Consider the following 20912-nt stretch of genomic DNA (forward strand, 5'->3'; position numbering starts at 1 on the left):
TGGATAAAATGTCAGCAGTCTGGAGGTATTTTAAGGTTGACAACCAAACCAGTCCAGCGGCCAGTTGGACTATTTGCTTCGCCACAGTCCCGAGAGGTGGAGCCCCACTACTTCGTTTAACACAACTAATTTGATAAGACATCTAAAAAGTAAACATGCGGCGGAGTACGCTCAGCAAAGACGATCATCCGTGGAAAAAAAGATGACGTAATCGCCCCCCTCCTCCCCCCACCGTGGTCCTAAACGTCACCTAACAACCACAACAATCACGGACTTCAAGCTAGACCTAGATATATATATATATATAGAGAGAGAGAGAGAGAGAGAGAGAGAGAGAGAGAGAGAGAGAGAGAGAACAAAAGAAACCCAGAAAACGTTCAGATGTGCATGGCTATACATTGCATTTGACAATTATTATTGTATAATTGTACTACTACAGTATTATTGTTATTGCTATTCTTATAATTATTGTATTCTCATATTATTATTTTATTTTATATTTATTGGTATTCTCATTGTACTATTATTATTGCTATATTATTATATTACCTTATTATAATTATCTAATGCTGTTTATTATTATTATAGTTTTTATTACTGTATTAAAGATACTGGATTCTTATATCATTATTGATATTATTATTATAACCATTACTACGGCTGAGTATAGCCAGTAACCTATTTGCCCACGATAACAGTATTATCACAATACAGTGATTCTACTCAGTTTATCTCTGGAAATTTCATCCACGATACTTTAAGACGTCTGTCTATCTGAAGAAATTCACAATTTATTGACTGAACCCATTTCAGAGGAATTATACAACATTGTCAATCAATTTCACATGAATAACAGCCCAGTACAACACATTAACACAGTAAACAAAGTGTGTACTGCACATTAACAAACAGTAAACAAAGTGTGTACTGCACATTAACACAGTAAACAAAGTGTGTACTGCACATTAACACACACTAAACAAAGTGTATACTGCACATCAACACACACTAAACAAAGTGTATACTGCACATTAACACACTAAACACAGTGTGTACTGCACCTTAACACACACTAAACAAAGTGTGTACTGCACATTAACACACAAACAAAGTGTGTACTGCACATTAACACTCACTAAACAAAGTAGCTACATGTATGACGTTTTTAAAAAATCAAACAGTTTGGAAATCAGTTTAAAATTCAACTTATAATTCTACTTAGAGATTTAGGAAACCTCTTTCCATCGTCGATGTTCATTCACCCCTGCCGCCACCACCACCGGTTCAAGATGGCGGCGCTGTTGACGTGTCCCTCCCCAGTCGCCGAGGCGTCTACTCTTTATTATGTCTGTGGTTTTCTCTATTAGGAAGTGTGTTTTGAATTGGGAAGTGTTTTCTTACTTAAGAAGTGTGTTTTGAATTGGGAAGTGTTTTCTGTAGTTTGCAGCGTTTTGCACTTCCAGGCCACCGTAGTAATCAGTTACTTTTTACTCTGATTTCTGATCACAGCGATCTGTAATAAAGTCACAATTGATTTTAATCCAACCAAAACTTACATCATGTGTGTTCAGTACCAGTGTTGATGGTAACATGTCACGAATCGCGTTAAGAATCGGAACCAACAAACATCACCACTAAACCTTAACATTGCATCAACAACACATCTGCAGAGATATTACAACTTAATTTAATCAATCAATCAAATAAAGATTATTTGTCCCTGGGGGGTAATTACGTAAAAGGTTGCATAGAAAAAGCAGCGCAAATAAATAAATAGATGAATAGATAAATAGTTCAACAACAGACTACAACTACGTCACCGGGTAAATAAATACCAGTAGTTAAACACTGATAATCTTTAGTCTTCTTTAGGATTATATGATGCATTAGCAATTCTGAGTCGTGGAAGTTCAATAAATGTTGTACTTTTTTCATTCAGCTCACAGTATTGATGTAAATCATTAAATAATAAACGTACCAAAGGATCTGGACAGGCGGTGCAGTGGTAAAGCCTTGTAAATAGTGTCAGTGAGCATTCAGGATCTCTCAGTCAATCTTTGATTTCTCAGGTGAACTCATAAGGAATCGAAAGATCAAAGGATGTCTCACACAAACAAACATGTCACAACGGGTAATGACTTTGATACAAAGAGTTTTGTCTTTTAATATTTATTTATTTGTTTATTTATGAACATGTGCAAAAATAACAAACAAGAGAAACAAACAGACTTATTGTAGCACACAATAACATGTTAGCTCATCCACAAACCACAGATTAGCATGGTAGCTTGTTTATGTAGCACATGATAGCAGGTTAGCTCATAAACAAGGACTTTCCTGGTATTGTGTAATCCTGGTGTGAATGAAGCAACAGTGTTCTGACCACCTGCAGTTAGTGATGTCATCACAGTGGGTGAGAGGACGGATTTTATCCACATATTTTGGAAAAAAACTCATAAAATTATCATTTCTTGAGAGGAAAATGTGTTGTCTTTCAGTCTGTGTGGGTTTGGAAGCAGACAGACGTAAACTTTAGACATTAGGAGGCGCAGTTGGATGCAGACACACGATTTTGTTCCATCTGACTCATTTATAAATGTCTCTTGAAATCGCTGGAACCAAAAAAATGACAGCATTGTTCTCTCTTGTCAAAAAGGTATTTTTTTATGATATTTTCCCCACAAGCGTTACAACGTCTTGCTCGGCAGGTTCTTGTCGTGCTTCTGATCTGCTCGTTTTGTTTATCACAGTCATAGTTTAGCCACAGTGGCCACTTGTTCAGAGTGATCTGTCACGGCTGTTTTTGAAGAGACATTTTGGTTTTCCCATGTATTTGCATGAGAGGAGGAGGATGAGGGAGGAGGAGGAGGGAGGAGAGAGGAGGAGGGGGGAATTGGTGTTTGGAACTTTGACAGCTAATAAACATGAAACCGCTCGACGAATGATAAAGTTGAACTGAATTATTGAGCAGGAGAGTCTCCTCTGTCGTTTAATAGTGTTTTGGAGCCGATACGATATTCGCCCTCAGAGGAGATAGCGTTTATCTTGTTCTGAAAGGCGGACTTCCTGTTGGATTTAGGTCCGGGGTATCAGGTGATTTTTAGATCCTGATGAGACCAACAATTGAGTTTTGGTTTGATCTCTCTACGACATTGTGGCCGTTTTAGTGTTTCTAGGTGGCACTAGAGAGCACATTTTGGCACTCTGGGGGTTATTGTTTACATTTTCCTATATTTTTCGCCAGTCTTGATGAGTGTGCCAAATTTGGTGAGCATTTGAGCGTGTTTAGGGTATAACATTTATTCTCCCTCAGAGGTAATAGCATTTGCGTGAGGGCCTTTTTTGGATGAAAATCTTACTTTGGAAGGCAAAATTGCAAACTTCCTGTTGAATCTAGGTTGGGGTATCAGGTGATTTTTAGGTCCTGATGAGACAAACAATTGAGTTTTGGTTTGATCTCCAGATGACATTCCTACGGGCCGTGGTGGCCATTTTAGTGTTTCTAGGTGGCGCTAGAGAGCACATTCTGGCACTTGGAGTTGCTAAGCAACATGATACACAGAGCCAATGGACGAGATTTTCACTTGACACCTGGGCCAGCTTAGTAAAACAACTTAATATGCAGAACGAAATCCGGGTATTAATATGGCCTATTTACGACCCAGAATTTAGACTGGCCACTCAAGACGGAGGAGTCAAACAGTGGGAGCAACAGGGAGTTACTACATTATGTCTTCTGCTCGATGATTTGGAATTCCCAGATTTTAAATCAATGTCAGAGAAATATGATCTTAGCTGACAGGATTTTTATAGGTACCTTCAACTCAGACATTATTTTAAGAAAAATATTAAGGGATCTTTACCTACAAATATGACGGGTATCACACAAATGTTCATTAGGGCCTATAAAACCAAATTGTTCAAAAAGATTATTGGAGAACTGTACGGATATTTAAATGAACTCAGAGGCCACTCAACAAATTATGTGAGGGAAAAATGGGAGAAGGAATCGGGAATATCCATCGGTCAGGAGGATTGGACGAATATGATCAGGACTCAAATCTTAACCTCAGCTTCACAATGGTGGAGAGATTTCTTATGGAAAAACTTGATCAGGTTTTTCATAACCCCAAAACAAAAATCTAGACTGCCAAATGCACAATCTAACTGCTGGAGAGAATGTGGTAACGACATGGCAGACCATACACATATATTTTGGGCCTGCCCAGTTATTAGACCCTTTTGGGATGACATCCATAATACAGTTACACATTTTGTGGGGAACAATTTTGAATTTACCTTTATGACTTTCTACCTGGGAAAGATAGATTTGGAAATACCCAGAAAGGTCAGATACATTTTGCAGATTTTTATGGCTGCAAGCAAAAAGGCAATAACAAGGCGTTGGCTTTGTAAGGAACCACCCACCCTTAATCAGTGGATCGAAATAGTTAAAAATATACAGCATATGGAACAGATGACCTACAGTTTAAGGCTGAAGAGGGACATATGTGAGGCTCTCTGGGCACCATGGCAAACGTTCCTCACACATAGGGGTGACAACTAAACCTAAACTTGGAACACTTTATTCCCTGTGAATGTTGTGAAATATACAGATGTAACTCGTGATGCACATGATCCCCCCTCCCCCAATGTTACTGTTGTTGTTCAGGTTGTTCAGTAGTTTTTATCTGTGATATATAATTGAAATATAACTGTGATGTATAAATGCATAACTGTGTGACTTTACAGAGTGGTTCTGTACCTTATTAATTCCTGTGAAAAAATAAAATAAAAATAAAGTTTCAAAAAAGAAACTGTAATGAATGAAGCCAGATGTGTTAATTGTGTTCAAATTTTGCTGACTGTGGCAAACATTTTGCATCAAATGAGCTTTAATCTGAGAATTTGAGCAGAGTTTTTTGCAACTTGTGTTTTAGCAGGACAAAATGTGTTTAGATTTGTGAAAAAAGGAGGATTGTGTTTTGTGAATTGTGTCTTCATGTGAAATGTGTTTATGGTTTTGGCAAATGGGGGCTACTTTTATTAAATGTGTTTGGAAAACTGGTCATTTGGTTTAGAGAATTGGCTTTTGTGTTTTAGCAATTAGGAAAAACTGTAGAGTAATATTTCAGGTACTTTCATTTGGTGAGTAACCTAAAATTCTTCTGAGTTCAAAATGAAACTCAATAGAAATCTTTAAATTGTACATCTTTGCACGACGTATTTCCACCTGAAACAAATAAAATCTCCTCCTTTAGAGATGCTTTGATTTAGTCTGAAGATTTAGCAGAATTAGAATATAAGTATTAAAAAACATCTGTTATTATTCAGAAAGGTCCATGTTCTACTTCAATTGAACTTTATTTATATTTCACCAAATTCAACACAGTCATATCCGAGAGAAACAAAGACATATGTGGACAGAAGGGGAGAAAATGATGAGAGAGAGAGAGAGACAGACAGACAGACAGACAGAGATGTTAGTGATATGTTTTGGAGGACAGGGAGCCAGTGGAGGTTCAGGAGGACGGGGGTGATGTGTTCACAGGAGTTGCAGTGGGTGAGCAGACGAGCAGCAGAGTTCTAGATACACCAAAGTTTATTGAGGACTTTTGAAGATGAGCCGAGGAGAATGTTGTTGCAGTCGTGGATTCAGGATGTGATGAATGAGTGGATGAGGGTTTCAGCAGCAGAGGAGGAGAGTGAGTTGTGAAGGTGGGCCGTGTTTTTGAGGTGAAAGAAGGCGGTCCGAGTGATCTGGTTGATGTGTTGTTCAAAGGTGAGCTTGATGTGGAGAATAACTCTCAGATTACAGGTGTGAGGTGACGGAGACAGGGTGGAGTTTCCAGTGGTCAGGGTGAAGTTGTCCATGTGTTTTGTGAGGGATTTGGGTCTCATGATTATCATGTACAATTTGTCGTACTTTAGTTCATGTTTCATGTTGTATCCATGTTTTTATTTCACTGAGGCAGTTGGTGAGGGTGGAGCAGGTTGTTGGGGTGACAGATTTGGTTGAAATGTAGACCTGTATGTTGTCGGCGTAGCAGTGGAAATGAAGATGATGTTTACTGATGATGTTGCCAAGAAGGAGGATGTAGAGGATGAGCAGGAGGGAGCAGGGATGATCAGAAAACTCTCCATTAACTTCCATTACTATGCAGATGATCCACCAATGGATTTCTCTATGAAACCAGATGATACTGATCAACTTGTCAAACTAGAAGCTTCTCTTAGAGACACAAGAGTCTGGATGAATGATCATTTTCTGCTTCTGAACTCAGATTAAACACAGGTTATTATAGTTGTCCCAAATCATCTGAGAGAGAAATGATCTGAACATATAGTAACACTGGATGGTATTACTTTGACCTCCAGTACCACTGTGAGGAACCTGGAGTTACTTTGGACCAGGACTGATCCTTCAGCTCCACATTAAACAAATCTGCAGGACTGCCTTTTGTCACCTGCTTAATATTTCTAATATCAGGAACATGTTGACTCAGAATGAAGCTGAGAAACTAATCCACACATTTGTTCCCTCCAGAGTAACTATTGTAACTCCCTAATATCAGGGTGTCTGAATAACTGCTGAAAGTCTTCCACTGATTCATAATGCCACAGCAAGAGTCCTGACAGGAACCAGCAGGAGAGAAGAACATTTGTCTTCTTCTGGTTTGTGTTTTTCTTTTTTTCTGCTCCTGCTTCATTTCCCCGGCCGGATGGTGTCTTGGTCCAGCTCAGGAGATTGCTGCTTGGACCTGCTGTCTTTTATTTATTGTTTTTAAATCTTTTTTTTTTTTTAGCTTTTTCACTTTTCTTTTTACAACAAAAGAAAAATGTGTATAAACAGATGGGTTGAAAAGTAAGAGGGTCATTCAACGTAATGCATGATGGGGAAAAGAAAAATAATCACAGTATCAATATTGAATCAATTGAGCTCAATCTGCTTCTACAGCTGAACTAAAGTCCATGACTGTCCGTTGTCCCTTCCCACCCTTTAATTAAAACTTCATTCGAGACACAACTACATAAGGAACACAAATAGTTAAATGAAAAACAGAATTGGATTGGAAAACTAAGACGTAAATAGTTAAGTATGAGAATAAAGTAAAGAAAACAACAGAAGGAGACCTACAGAAAATAGACGGGGGAGTGGAGGGGAGGCATTTCGTTAGTTCCTGGTTCATAGTAGTATTGGACAGGGGTTTTATAAAGGGTTGCCAGGTTTCATTGAAAACAGAACTTGAGTTTGTGAGTGAAAATGGAATCTTTTCAAGTTTAATGTGATTTAGGACCTCCTTTAGTCAGTTGTTGTGTGTAGGAGGAGAGCATGTTTCCATTTGAACAAGGCCTGGGGCCAGTAGTGTTGACAGGCGATTACGCAGCGTTTTGTCACAGGTAGATTAGCTGTTGTAATTGGGGGCGACCCAAACAGTGCAGTGCAAGGTTCAGGGAAAAGCTCCATCTCAAGCACTGTAGCAAGGGGATCAACAATCTGCTGCCAGAAGCCAGTGAGATTTGAACAGGACCAGAGCATGTGTGTTTGGTTGACAGGTGACTGTTTACATCTATTACAACTGCCACTGGTGCCTGGGTACATTTGTGCCGGTCCAGCAGTTCTGTAGTGCACTCTAAGGAGAACCTTGCATTGAAAGAACCCGTGCCGAGCACATATTGAGGATGAGTGAACTCGCACATGAAGTTGGTCCCATCGGCTGTCTGATATTGACGTTCTTATTTCCTCCTCCCAAGTCTGTTTCAGTTTGGTCATCTGGTTGGAGTTGAGGGAGTCAATGGAGTTGTAGATCACCTAGATGGAGCGTTTCTGTGAAGGGTCAAGAGAGAGCAGTGAGTCAATCTGAGACTCGGGTGGTGGGTAGAGCAGTGGAGGAAGGTGGTTTGGACAAAGTGCCTGGTTAATAGAAAAATTAAGAAGTGAGAGTGAGGCAGTTCAAGCCTGATTGAAAGCTCCATAAAATCAGTAAATAGTTTCTTTATAAAGATCAGGGGCCTCATTTATAAAGGTTGCTGACGGACAAAACAGGTCCTGAAAGATGCGTATGCCACTTCCCACGCAAAGTTTGTGATCTAAAAAAATAAGCTCTGCGGGAGAATGTGCGTACCGGTACGGCAACTTTGAACCTTGCGCACACACATTTTGGAGATGGTGGAAACTGGCGGCGCCGATTGTGAGGTGGAGAATTGAAGCCAGATTCATCTCATACATTTAATGTCTTCAAATGTCAGACTTATAGATCCAGGTGATCATAAACAGCCGAGCTTCAGTGTTATAGATGTTCCTTTAATGAGCCATTACTACTGAATCAGCAGCACAATGTTCATATGACAAACTTTCATCTTCAAATGATCCAGAGCGGTGGATAGAACTGACTGATTATCAATTGTGACAAGGTGTTTAACAACCGGTCCCATTGCTAAGAACGCATATAAATAGCACGGTGACAGTCGTGCATGAAGCTGCACTGTGGATGCGCTGCACCGCCATGCGCTCTGGACGCTCTGCTGCTGGAGACAGACGACCTCCACGTCACCCTCCGCCTCCAACTCTCCAGTGACTGAGGATACAACACAAAGTCCACTGAGCCTTTTTACAAGTCCCTGTTCAAGTATTTCATTCATACATTTAATCAACAGATAAAAGTGAACTTTATCGGTCCGCTGTGGTCTCCACCAGAAAGACACGCTGGCCGTCACAACCATGAGGGCTGTTATGGTGTCCAGCAGTGTGCTCAGGTGCTGCCCCCATGAGGTCACTCTCCTCTGGCCTCCACCTTCAGATCAGACTCTTCCTCTCCACCTCTACAGTGACTGATCTCTCTGTGGCTGCCACACTGTTTACAGCAGTGACGACTTGCTGCCAATCGCTTGTTTTTACTTTTATTAGTGACTCTACTACCATGACCACCAGTGATGCTGGTTAGACAAGTAATCTAACGCGTTGTTATTTCCAAACCAGTAATCAGATTAAAGTTACTTCTCCAAGTCACTGTGCATTAATATTGTAGAGTCCAGCAGGACGAGTAACTTGTCTGCAAAGCCGCTTTATCATTAAACAGAACCGGCCGCTCGTTCTCTCTCCTCCAAACACACAGGCCGTTTTCCAATACCCATACTCCTCCATACTTGTGCTCTCGTGTACCTGTTAAACGTCATCAGTGGGAGACCAAGTACTGTTTCTATTCTTAGGCCGTTTCTCACCGAGTACACATGGAATACCCGGATGTATCCTCGCTCCGCCAACTTTATCGAGGATTCATCGAAACAGACCTGTTCAGTCTTGGGAAGCCAATTTACCCATAATGCATTTGGCAAGAGATGACGGAGGAGATCGCAGAGGGGGAAACACACAACGGCGCGTAAAAAATCTGAAATATTAGCGTCATTGTTTAACAGAGTGTAGTTTTAAGAGTGTTTTAGGCCAGACTATAGTTGTTATAAAATGTTGTTATGAGGTTGATATTTCAAGATCACGCTTACTTAAACATTTGTTCTGAGGTTTTCGGAGATTGTGGATCCAGACTGAGACGAGGCTGGCTGTGGTTCTCTACTGTGGTTAAACATGAGATATAATTGTTTTAGTGTAAATCTAACAGTGTTCATCTACATTTATATTTGCTGCTGAGGGGAAAGATCATGTTTAAAACTTTTTAACTTGACTGAGAGGTGAAGGTTCTACTGGCCATAGTGTTTTGTCTCAATTGCACTAAAGATTTCTACCCATCATACTGGAGGTTCTACTGGTTCCACTGGTTCTACTGGAGGTTCTACTGGTTCTACTGGAGAATCTACTGGCACTGGAGGATGCTGTGGATTCAAACTAACACCATGCACTATTTGAACCCAGGACTACTGAGGAACCTGAAGCCTGGTCCAGTGGAGAAGAGGAACTCCTCCAGATGAGGATGGGAGTGAGGATTGTTTTTGATGCTTGAATTATTACATGTATATATTTTATTCATACATGTGTTAATAACTTACTGAATTGGTAGTGTGTCATTCTTTTTGTTTTATGTCCTCCTCATAGACCTCATAATTGTTGAAATTCACCCCAGACAATTTCTTCTTTAAAGCAACATTACATTGTTTATCAAATGAAACAGAGAAATGTTCAGTTGTATATTTTACAGTCATAAACAATAATTTACAGTCTGTTGATCTCTCTGTCTTTATCCATCTATCTACATATATTTACACATGACTAGAGAACATGACTACATGAGGAGAGCTTCCTGTCTAGATGTGGTTCTCCTCTCTGAGGCCTGCAGGTCGTTCTTCAGCAGCAGACAGCTGGACAGTCTCGCTCGCACATCACTTCCTGCCAGGTCCCTCTGGGCGTCCTCAGTGTCACTTGGTCGTCTCCATCATCATCCCTGGAACTTCCTCTTCCTCCTCCCTGGACTTTCCTCCTCCTCCCTTCCTGGACCTTCCTCCACCACCTCCATGATGTCACCTGATGCCACACAGACAGGCAGCAACAAGAGGACGTCTCTCCAGGCTCTCAGAAAGATGGAGCACCAGCAGGTTTGACCTGGTGTCTGTTGGGTTTCAACCTGCCTGTCAGTAAAAATTCACATGGAAAACATTTGATATATTTTGATGTAATCATGAATTAGAATTTATTATTTCCTTCGTGTTCATGACTGTGAATATTGAGATAAAGCAGGTTGCCAGTACAGTGATATAATAACAACTGTGTGCTGCAGGCATGGGTACAGTACTTCCTCCATCACCCAGCAGAAAGTACCTGATAGATACAGTACTTCCTCCATCACCCAGCTGGTACCAGTACTTGCTGGTACATGGAGGATCTGTGCAGGACAAGAGCATCCTGCACAGATCCCCAGTTGCCAATGTACACGTCAATAAACCTCATATATTACAGAGTCTTTTTTAACAACAGGTAGATGCAGGAAAGATTCTACCTTGCTGGCATGTTTCAGCTGCATCTGTAGTCTTCCTCAGAGCTTCATCTAGTTGTGATGACATGTCGGTCTTTATCAGGTGACCGGTGTCATTAAATAAGAGTCTATAATATATGAGGTTTAGAACGACAAAATGAACACAATTCAACTTTCAATAAACCTCCTGTGGTATGACAAATAACTCCACTATGATAGAGGGGAAAGGTTTGTTGTTTAGGTAACAGATGTGTTGTGGCTCTGCAGGAGGAGGAATTAGAACGTGGCTCCATCAACGGCCCCAGCAGGAGGAAGAATTAGAAGGTGACACCATCAACCAGCAGTACAGTAGAATGCCTGATGACCAGCAGTAGGAAGAATTAGAAGGTGACACCATCAATCAGCAGTACAGCAGAATACCTGATGACCAGCAGGAGGAAGAATTAGAAGGTGACACCATCAATCAGCAGTACAGCAGAATGCCTGATGACCAGCAGGAGGAAGAATTAGAAGGTGACACCATCAATCAGCAGTACAGCAGAATACCTGATGACCAGCAGGAGGAAGAATTAGAAGGTGACACCATCAATCAGCAGTACAGCAGAATACCTGATGACCAGCAGGAGCATCAGTATCAACATAACGATGCTCCTGGAAACCCTGAAGCTGGAGTCACGACACCTCCAGGAGAGAAAGGTTCCAGGATAGGAACATTATTGACCTGTGTATCACTGCAGGGGTTCCTGGGAAATAAAAGAAAGAACTTTAGAATTTTTAAAAACAATGTCATTTTTCTGTGTACATAATGTTTCTAACTTGTGTTTTTACTGTTGTAGGTTCCGCTGAAGTTTATTAAATAAATGTTCCTTTATCTTCTGCTTGATATCTTTCTTTGCTCAATAGTGTAAGCCATGTGTGTATTTATGTATTTACTCTCACACAGTATAAACCATTTATGTATTTATTCTAAAGAGAAGTTGTTACAGCTAATGATTGGAGTGATTAACTGTAGGATGTATATTAGACAAATGTAATACAGTACATATTAATGACATGACCAGAAGGATGACAACAAGCAGCAGGTAAGAAAAGCTGGTTAATTATTTAATAAACATCAAGGATCTTCATTAAAACAGTAAAATAATTGTTTGTATTAGTAGGACATTTCTGATCAGCTGCTTTTGTTGTTACTGAACTCCAAGGAGATGAAGAGTAAAATAAAGGCTGTATAGGAGGTAGAAGTAATAGTAACACTGTACTATACACGGAACTATACACTGTACTTTATACAGTACTGTACACGGTACTAAACACAGTACTATACACGGTACAATACACTGTAACATACACCGCATGTATGTGACAGAAAAGGTACTATTTCACAATAATGTTCTAAAATTTAGATCATCATATAAAATATCAGGTACAAATCACCTTCCTGCTGAACCAGAGAGGAAACAGGTTCCTCCTCCTCCTCCTCCTCCTCCTCCTCCTCCTCCTCCTCAGCTTCAGGGTCCATCATCCAGCCATGACAGCCACAGCGTCATGAAGTACTCGTGTTCCAATTCTCCATTAACGCCGATGCGTCCTCGTAAATTTGTATTTCCGCACTTCCGAGGACGCTGCAAGTAGTTACTCATGACGTAAGCGAGTACACACTGGCGCTCTAAGAATTGGGAAACGGCCACAGACATACGCAGCGCATGCAGTCTGACCTGACCCGCCCCCTTCTCCACTCTCAGCCAATCACAGACCAACTCGCTCTAACGGTGCGTTCAGGTGACACGAAACAACGGAAACTAAGAAATGTCAACACTAAACCATATTATTGCCACAAGAACACAACTGCAGAGATGTTGAACTCTTTTTGTCATTTTTTTCTTTTTCAATCAATCAATCAATGAAAGACTTAATTTCTCCTCAAGGGGGGTAATTAAAAGGTCAACAACAGACTACAACTGGGTCAATAAATACCAGTAATGGTAAAAATCTGATCATTACAAAATGAGTCAGATATAAATACAAAGAATGAAGGTCAAAGGTTAAATCTGGATCAGCAGGAGGCCAGGCAGTGATCAGAACTCACTTTGTGGCCAAACCAGTTGTCCTTTTTATTTAGAGACGTGGGGCGGTGTCGGCAACTGTTGAAAGTAACTAAAAAGTTACTTGTAATCCAATTTAGTTCCTTTTAAAAACAAGTAATCAATGAAGTAACTAAATTACTTTTTAGGCGAGTGACTAGTAATCAGTAATCTGATTACTTTTGCAAGGTAACTGTGGCAACACTGGTGACCACCAACTAATATAATTTTCCTGACCTCCACCTCCTCCATGACTATTTCTCTCTCTGTAAAATTCCTTTTCTTCTTCTTTTCTCTCAGGATTTAGCGTCAAATGCCGGCGATCAACGGGCCGATTGAGATGCAAAGATATTGACGAGACACTTTGCATCGACCATTTATGGTTAAAAGTGGACGTGTTGAGGGCGGGACATCAACTGTGGGACCTTCCAGGTGGACTGTGATCTATAACAGGAAAGTGCAGTACGCACGGTTTCACCAATCTGAATTTGTTTGGGTGCACAACATTTTCAGCTTTAGAGCGCACCAACATTTTTAGTAGGAATCCTACGCAGTGTTTTATAAATGAGGCCCCAGGCCCTTGTTTTGCCAGATTTAAAATGCAGGATGTTATAGGGAGGGCGGAAATAGATGGTTTTTAACAATCAGTTCTTAAATTGAGGGGTTATTCAAGCTTTAATATTTACGGAACTGCAGCCAGATTTTCAAAGAATTCTTGACAACAGGGTTCTGTTAGATGTTATGAATGTTAACAGGGAGACGAGAAGTGAGGAGGGACTGGAGAGAGAACCTTGAAGATCGCCGTTCTATTTGAGCCCATGAAGGATCTGTGTCGGCTTCATTGTCCAGCCAATGACAGAGCTTATTAATATTGCATGACCAATAGTATTGTATGATGTAACTGTCGAAAAAAAGATTTTCTTATAAAGATTTGAATGTGTTGGAACAAATAAAGAAATTTAGGGAGATTATTAACCTGTGTTTTCTTCGTCTCCAGGTGGTGTAGGTTGACTGCAGCAGTTTCCTCCGTAGTGGTGGTGCAGTCTTCACAGTCGTCTCCCTCTTACTATGATTCTGTGAGTATTTGCAGTGTCACAGGTGATTCAGTTGAGGATTCCCGTCTCATTCGGTTGCCCTGCCGCATGCTGAGCTCCGGCCCTGACCTCACCCTCTTTCTTGTCCAGTTGCTCATTTTAGTGTGAACATGTTTGACTGGTGTGTGACCTTATTCAGTTCTATTTCTTTTTATCTATTAATTTAATCAAAAATATTTTTTAATTAATTTGGAAATGGTCTTGTCTCGTGGTATTTTTGGACCTGTTTGACCTTATGTAGTATGTAGTACTACCTTATGTAGTAAAAGACCTTAGATAGGATTTCCTGGGGTGCAATTCCCCAGGACATTATTATTATGACCTCTGGTCAGGAGCAGTTGGTCATTAGGGGCAGGTGGAGCTGAGCACCACCTGATGAACCAGTGAAAAATAACTGCAGGTAAAGTACATTATTTATCCTTTAAGATCATCTATAGTATTTTATTTTCTGTGAATATAGCTTCCTCCTGAGTTGCATATTTGTGTGTGAGGATTGAACTTCCTGGTTCTTGGTCTCCTCTTGCTGCTTCAGGCTGAGTTTTCTCCTGATCCACACTGATGGTTGCATGAGTTGGACCAGCTCCTCTCTCTCAATGCAGTTTGTATTTCATGCAGTCAAATGTAAGTGTTCATGCTCAGGCTGTGGTACATTCATTCAGATCACATGATCTTTATGGAGAGTGGGGCTTGCAGCCCGAAGCCCTGCTCCAGGATGATTTAGAAGCTCAGAGCTGATTGGCTGGCGTCAATGGAGGCACTGCTTGACAGAACCAGAGTGAGTTGTGACGCCAGCTTATGCGCCGCGAGAGCTAACAGTTAAGAATCCAAATGAATGAGGTTGATTATTTACTGGTGTATAAATGTAAAACTCTGACTTTAGAGGAGAAACTGGAGGTAAAGTGAGTGTAAGGTCATAATAAAATCTGTGTAAGAATCTCACTTGTAAATCAATATGCTGCTCGTCTAGTGGAGGAATTCTTTCCTTGCAATCAGTAGGCCCGTGTTCAACTCCCCACCGAGACACAGTTTAGTTTATTAAATGATTTAATCAGAGGCTATTCCCCGTGTTAAACCTTTTCACAAGATGGGATCCTACAGTATATGGTTGTCATAAAGATGTTGGAGCTCAAAATTTCTGCACAAACTTTAGTTTGGTATTAAGTGGTGTTGAACTCTGCGCTCAGTAGACCTGAAATAAAATCTCACCACCAAGTATTTACATGTTGAAACACCACCGCCTCTGGTGAAGAAACATCTGATCTCAATAAATAAATTCATTAGTTCAGTTTATGTTAGAGATTTCTAATGTGTGTGTGTGTGTGTGTGTGTGTGTGTGTGTGTGTGTGTGTGTGTGTGTGTGTGTGTGTGTGTGTGTGTGTGTGTGTGTGTGTGTGTGTGTGTTCAGTGAAGTGTATCAGTGTGCAGCAGTCAGTTTCTGTTCAGTCTGACTGAGGGAGGTTTTTGTACGACGGTTTTTCACTGTGTGAACACCCACTGACTGTTGATGGAATGATAACTCTGACAGTAATAAACTGCAGCATCTTCAGCTTGAACTCCACTGATGGTCAGAGTGAAGTCAGAGTTTGATCCACTGCCTGTAAAACGACCTGGAGCACCTGAATCTCTGGAGCTGGCCCAGTAAATGAGCCTTTTAGGAGGTTGTCCATCTCTCTGTTGGTACCAGGCTAAACAGTGATAAGCACCATTAACATAAACATTCTGACTGGTCCTACATGTGATGGTGACGGAGGCTCCCAGAGCAGAGCTGACTGCTGCAGGCTGAGTCACTGTGACCTGGCCTCTGGACTCTGAGGAAACACAGACAGAAACATCAAGCAGCCTCATGGTTTTGTGGGCTTCATTTCAGAGGGACGGATGTTGACAGAGGAGAGGAGTTTGATTCTCTGGACTTTACCTGTGAAGCAGCAGCAGAGGAGAGTCCAGATGAGGACGCAGATCACACTCGTGTTTCTGATGAGGAGGATTTCTCTGTCTTCTGTTGTCATGAAGGACGGCTGTCAGTCATCCAGTCTTCAACTGTCAGGACTATAAACTCTCCCAGAGCACTGGAGCATGGTGCTGCTGATGCAAAGTGGCTCTATGGAAATGTTCTGACTGACTCCAACAGGGACCTGGATCACTTTCATCTCTCAGTTTCACTCTGGATTCAAACTTTCATGAGAATATTAAGGAATTAAACAGAATAATTAAAGATGTGTCTGTAGTTTTCAAATTTAATTTACTGTTTTTGCTGTTAAATCCCTTCAGGAATAAATTCCAATAGACACAATAGAAAAAACAGAAAATAATCTTTAAAACAATCTCTATAAATATATGTATTTCAAGTAGACATTGCAGATGAAAGAACTGTTCTCTTGTGTTCCGTTAGGATCAGGTGGTAAAAGTTGTTTTGGTGAGTTTGTTGGTTTCAGAATCAGAGAGTGGCGTCTCTCTACAGTCAGAGGTTTTTGTACAGCGGCTCAATGAGTTTGTATCACTGTGGTACACGTTCGGTGGAGGAACCAGACTGGATGTTGGAAGTAAGTTTATTCTCCTTTTAATACTTTCAACTAAATAATTCAAATTCATACATTAAACCTTGTTTTGAATGATTTGAGATTAGAAAGATGTTTCTTTTTCTTAATAATTATTGTAGTGATCAAGTTTTAATCTCCATTGATTTCATGTAGTTTAGCTCAGCTCTGTTTCACTTTAATTTGATCACAGAGAAAAGTTATTAGTTTTAAATTTACACCGGATTAAAATCTCATAAGGATTAAATGACAAAACCAAAGATATTGTCAGTCTTTAAATGTGCTCAGTTAGAGCCTGATGGCTGTGGAACACACTGTTTTAACTCTACCAGTCTCATGTTGAAGCTGTTTTTACACTGACCTGTGTATTTAGGGACATTTCTGGTGCACTGGTCTGTCTTTGGGCTGAGTTTTAGTTGACATGTCCACTGTTTGAAATGTGTTTGTGTTGGAATGTGTGCAGGTTTTATTCTTCTTGTTTTATTGAGTGTCTCTTCATCACAGCTGGATTTATTCTTGGTTCTATAGAATGTTTCCCAATTCTGTTTCTCTTCTTACTTTAAAATGTATCATTAATATTGTTATTTTACAGTAAAATAGAAATACTGATGATAAATGTTGTACATTTATCAAATCCTCCAAAGAAGTTATCTTTATTTCCTGTTTATTTCACATTTTGCTCTAAATAATTGAAAATATTAATTTAGATTTGAAGTTCATGTTAAAGTTTCCAGTCATAAGTTGTAAAGTGTAAACTTTCTGATAACGTTGATGCAAATGAAGAGTAAACGTTGAGACATCAGCTTGTGTTCCTTCCTGTGTAGTTTGAGGTATTTCAGGTCAAAGTGTTGGATGATTCTCTCTGTGCTGATGTGCATGAGAGGCTTCTTAAAGGGAAGTGAAACAATGTGTGAGTGAGTGACTGCTGGAGCAGAAAAAGCCTCTGACAGCAACTTCTTCCAGGACCAAATCAGCTGTCTCCCACTAAAGCTGTCCAGGTGTGTGCTGGTTGATTGACAGCTGGGTGCTCCCTGTCCTCTAATTTGATTGGTGTCTCCTAGGTGATACCCGCCCCACCCTGACGGTGCTGCCCCCCTCCAGAGAGGAGCTGCAGCAGGGGAAGGCCACGCTCATGTGCCTGGCCAACGAGGGCTTCCCCTCAGACTGGAGTCTGAGCTGGAAGGTGGAGGACAGCAGCAGCAGCAGCAGCAGCAGCAGCAGCTGGGAGGAGAGCAGGAGCCCCGGGGTGCTGCAGAAGGACGGCCTCTACAGCTGGAGCAGCACCCTGAGGCTCCCTGCAGACCAGTGGAGGAAGGTGGGCTCTGTGACCTGTGAGGCCACCCGGGGCTCCCAGACTCCCCTCAGAGAGACACTGAGGAGAGACCAGTGTTCCCAGTCCTGACCGGACTCACTGGGACTCTCACACTGCTTTTACTCTCACACTGATCTCACCTCTGTCATTCACCCTCTTTCACTTTCTTCTATCATCAAAGCAAACTGACTTCATCAATATTCATCTTCTTTCATCATCATTTTCTTCAAGCTTTGACAAAATAAAGACAGTTTTCACCTCAATCTTTGGTCTTTCATGACTTTTTTACAGCAATAAAATAATCATGGCAAAGCGGTTTAGAAGATGGATGAATGGAAAAATATTATATGAGAGTGTTTATATCCTCACATCCTTATTTATATCTTTCAATAAAAGCTGGAAGTTGAAACGTATTTGCATGTCCTATAAATGGTTGGATTAGATTGCAACAGTGGCAGCCTTGCATTTCAGACCTTGGCCTTCACTAGTGCTGGTCTGAGTCAATCCACCCCTCAATCACTTTTTTATGGCTACAAAAACCAGGTCATCATGTAGAGATGCTGTATAAAAAGCCTTTGCATCACAGATAGATACTCATGCTGCCAGAATAAAAACCTTTATGGATGAAAAGAATCAAAGTTCAAGTCTCCTTCTGTTTCAGCTTCATAAAAAAAGCCGCTGTTATTCCCAGAATTCCTGGGGGCCGTGGACGGTGACAAAGTTTTTTGTGGTTTGAAAATAATATAATGGGGAATAACATAATCCTGAATCCTGCCATGGAACTTGTAGTGAGCACAAGTAAATTGTACCGGACCTCTGTGTGCTTGGAGGCCTGCGGTGCGTTCAATGACCTCTAGGAAAAGTTCCACTTGAAAATTGTTTTGACAATAAATCTGCAACCAAATCTCTTTATCTTCTCCTTTAGCCATTGTCGGTGTACAAAACCACTATTAAACAAACACAACTATAATATTGTTAATGCAGCTCGCTCCAGATGCAGTCAGCTGGCGCTGGAGAGTGAACTCTCTGACGAGCCAATCAGAGGGCTTGAATACGCTGACATCACCCGAGGCCTGCTGGCGGGTCCTGAGTCACCAATATCTATTTGTGTCATAAAACCTGCTGTTTATTAAAGGTTTAGATATTTTGATTCATAACTGAAGTAATAAACATATAAGAAACTGTTTTTATGAGAAAAGGAGAATAAGTCCCAGAGGAAAATCTTTTTGGATTTTTATCTTAACAGACATTGATTGGCAGAGAGCTTGGTTATTGCCATACAGATTTTGTATTGTCAATAAAATTAGGTAAGTACATATTAATATTTTGCACAACATATATTTAACAAATGTAAACTTATACAAATTTTTAGAAAGTGAAAATGAATCATTAAGTCAATAATTGTTTTACTGTTCCTATTCAACTATCTTATGGACTAAAATTGAGAATTTTATACTGTGTAAAACTAAAATCATGCTCAAATTGATTGTAAACATGTAATTGCATATTTTAATTACAAAAATAACGACATAGAATTTATAGTTTATTTAATAATTCTAGTTGGAAAATTTCCCATTCGCAAATGCAGATTAGCAAAGGTAAACCCAGATTATGTTCAGTTTTATATTGAATTTAAAGAAACACATTAAAACACTAAGTAACATAAACACCAAAATAAAGCATTAAAACTATTGAGTTAATTAAAGAATTATTCCAAAAAGAATAATGAGACCCTCTGCTTCCCTCGTCCCTTTTGTGTTTTCTTTTTTTTTAATTATACTTTTCTTTTAAAATAAATAATGTCATCCTTATTTGTATTTGTTATAGTTATCTTTATAAGTTCATACCATGGAGCTTAAGATTATACTAATGTATTATTTGTGAGCATCGTCTGTTAAAATTGTTTGTTTTTGTTGTTTGATGTTTGTTTGCTCTGTTTGGATGTTCCCCCATTTGGGCAATAAAGTAAAAAATGAAATAAAATATAATAAAATTAATGAATTAAAAAAAAAAGAGCATCAATATCAAAACCTGATTGGTTGAAGCAGCAGCGTGACCGACACTTATTTCACGTTGCAGTTGCAGAGGGGCCAGAATGAAAGTTTTTTAGACGTCTTTCTTGGACGTTGTCTGGATGTCTTTTCTGGACATCATATAGACGTCAATATTTGACATCCAGAAGACGTCCTCAGACGAGCCAGAATGACGTTTTTTAGACGTCTTTCTTGGACGTTGTTTTCACGTCTTGTCTGGACGTCATATGGACGTCCATGAAAATACGTTTCAAAAGAGAAAGGACAGGTCATCAGTCTTCCACAGGACACACACAGACACTTCATTTAGCATTAACATTACATGCAGTTTTTTGGAATGTGGGAGGAAACCAGAGAACCCTGAGGAAACACAAGGAAATTCCACAAACAGCTCCAGCTGGATTTGAACCCACAACCTTCTGTCAAGCGAGAGCGCTAAACAGTGCAGCAATGAGAGCATTAACAATGACAATGACATTTGATAATGCTGATAAAACATTGACTCATGTACATAGTTGTATTCACCAGATGAAAAGTTATCAAAGTGGTGAGTTTCTCCTTGGAGACTTAAAAAGTCTGAAGTTTGACTTTATTCTGAGAATATTATATTAAAGTAAAATAAATAAAATCAGGATTTTGACTTTAAAGACGTCATTTACAAAACGTTAATGCATCTTTAATGTGTCCAGAATCATCGTCCGTACATGGAAAATCAAAGAATTGAGAATAATTTTATCACATCTAAAACTAAATGAGTGGAAACGCTGGCGTTAACAGCCATACGGTTCAGCAGAAATCAAGGTCAGATGTTATTAAGTTTGTGGCTGAAGCAGCAGGAAGATTTGTGGGAGTAAAGAATGACTCCCCACAGACACTTCATGCTTCTAAGAGGGTGAGTCAGGAGGGGTCAGTCCAGAAGTCCAGCAGCCGGTCTGA

General features: G+C 40.1%; 1 gene segment (V, D, J or C); it reads left to right on the forward strand.

Moving 5' to 3' along the window:
- The first annotated feature begins 1289 nt into the window (after positions 1–1289).
- Positions 1290–18198, forward strand: LOC308117904 (immunoglobulin kappa constant-like). The segment is given in 3 exons: positions 1290–1346; positions 16556–16637; positions 17693–18198.
- Positions 18199–20912: the final 2714 nt, after the last annotated feature.

This window comes from Lipophrys pholis, assembly GCF_963383615.2.
Source record: "Lipophrys pholis genome assembly, chromosome: 12".
In the NCBI taxonomy this organism is placed as follows: Eukaryota; Metazoa; Chordata; class Actinopteri; order Blenniiformes; family Blenniidae; genus Lipophrys; species Lipophrys pholis.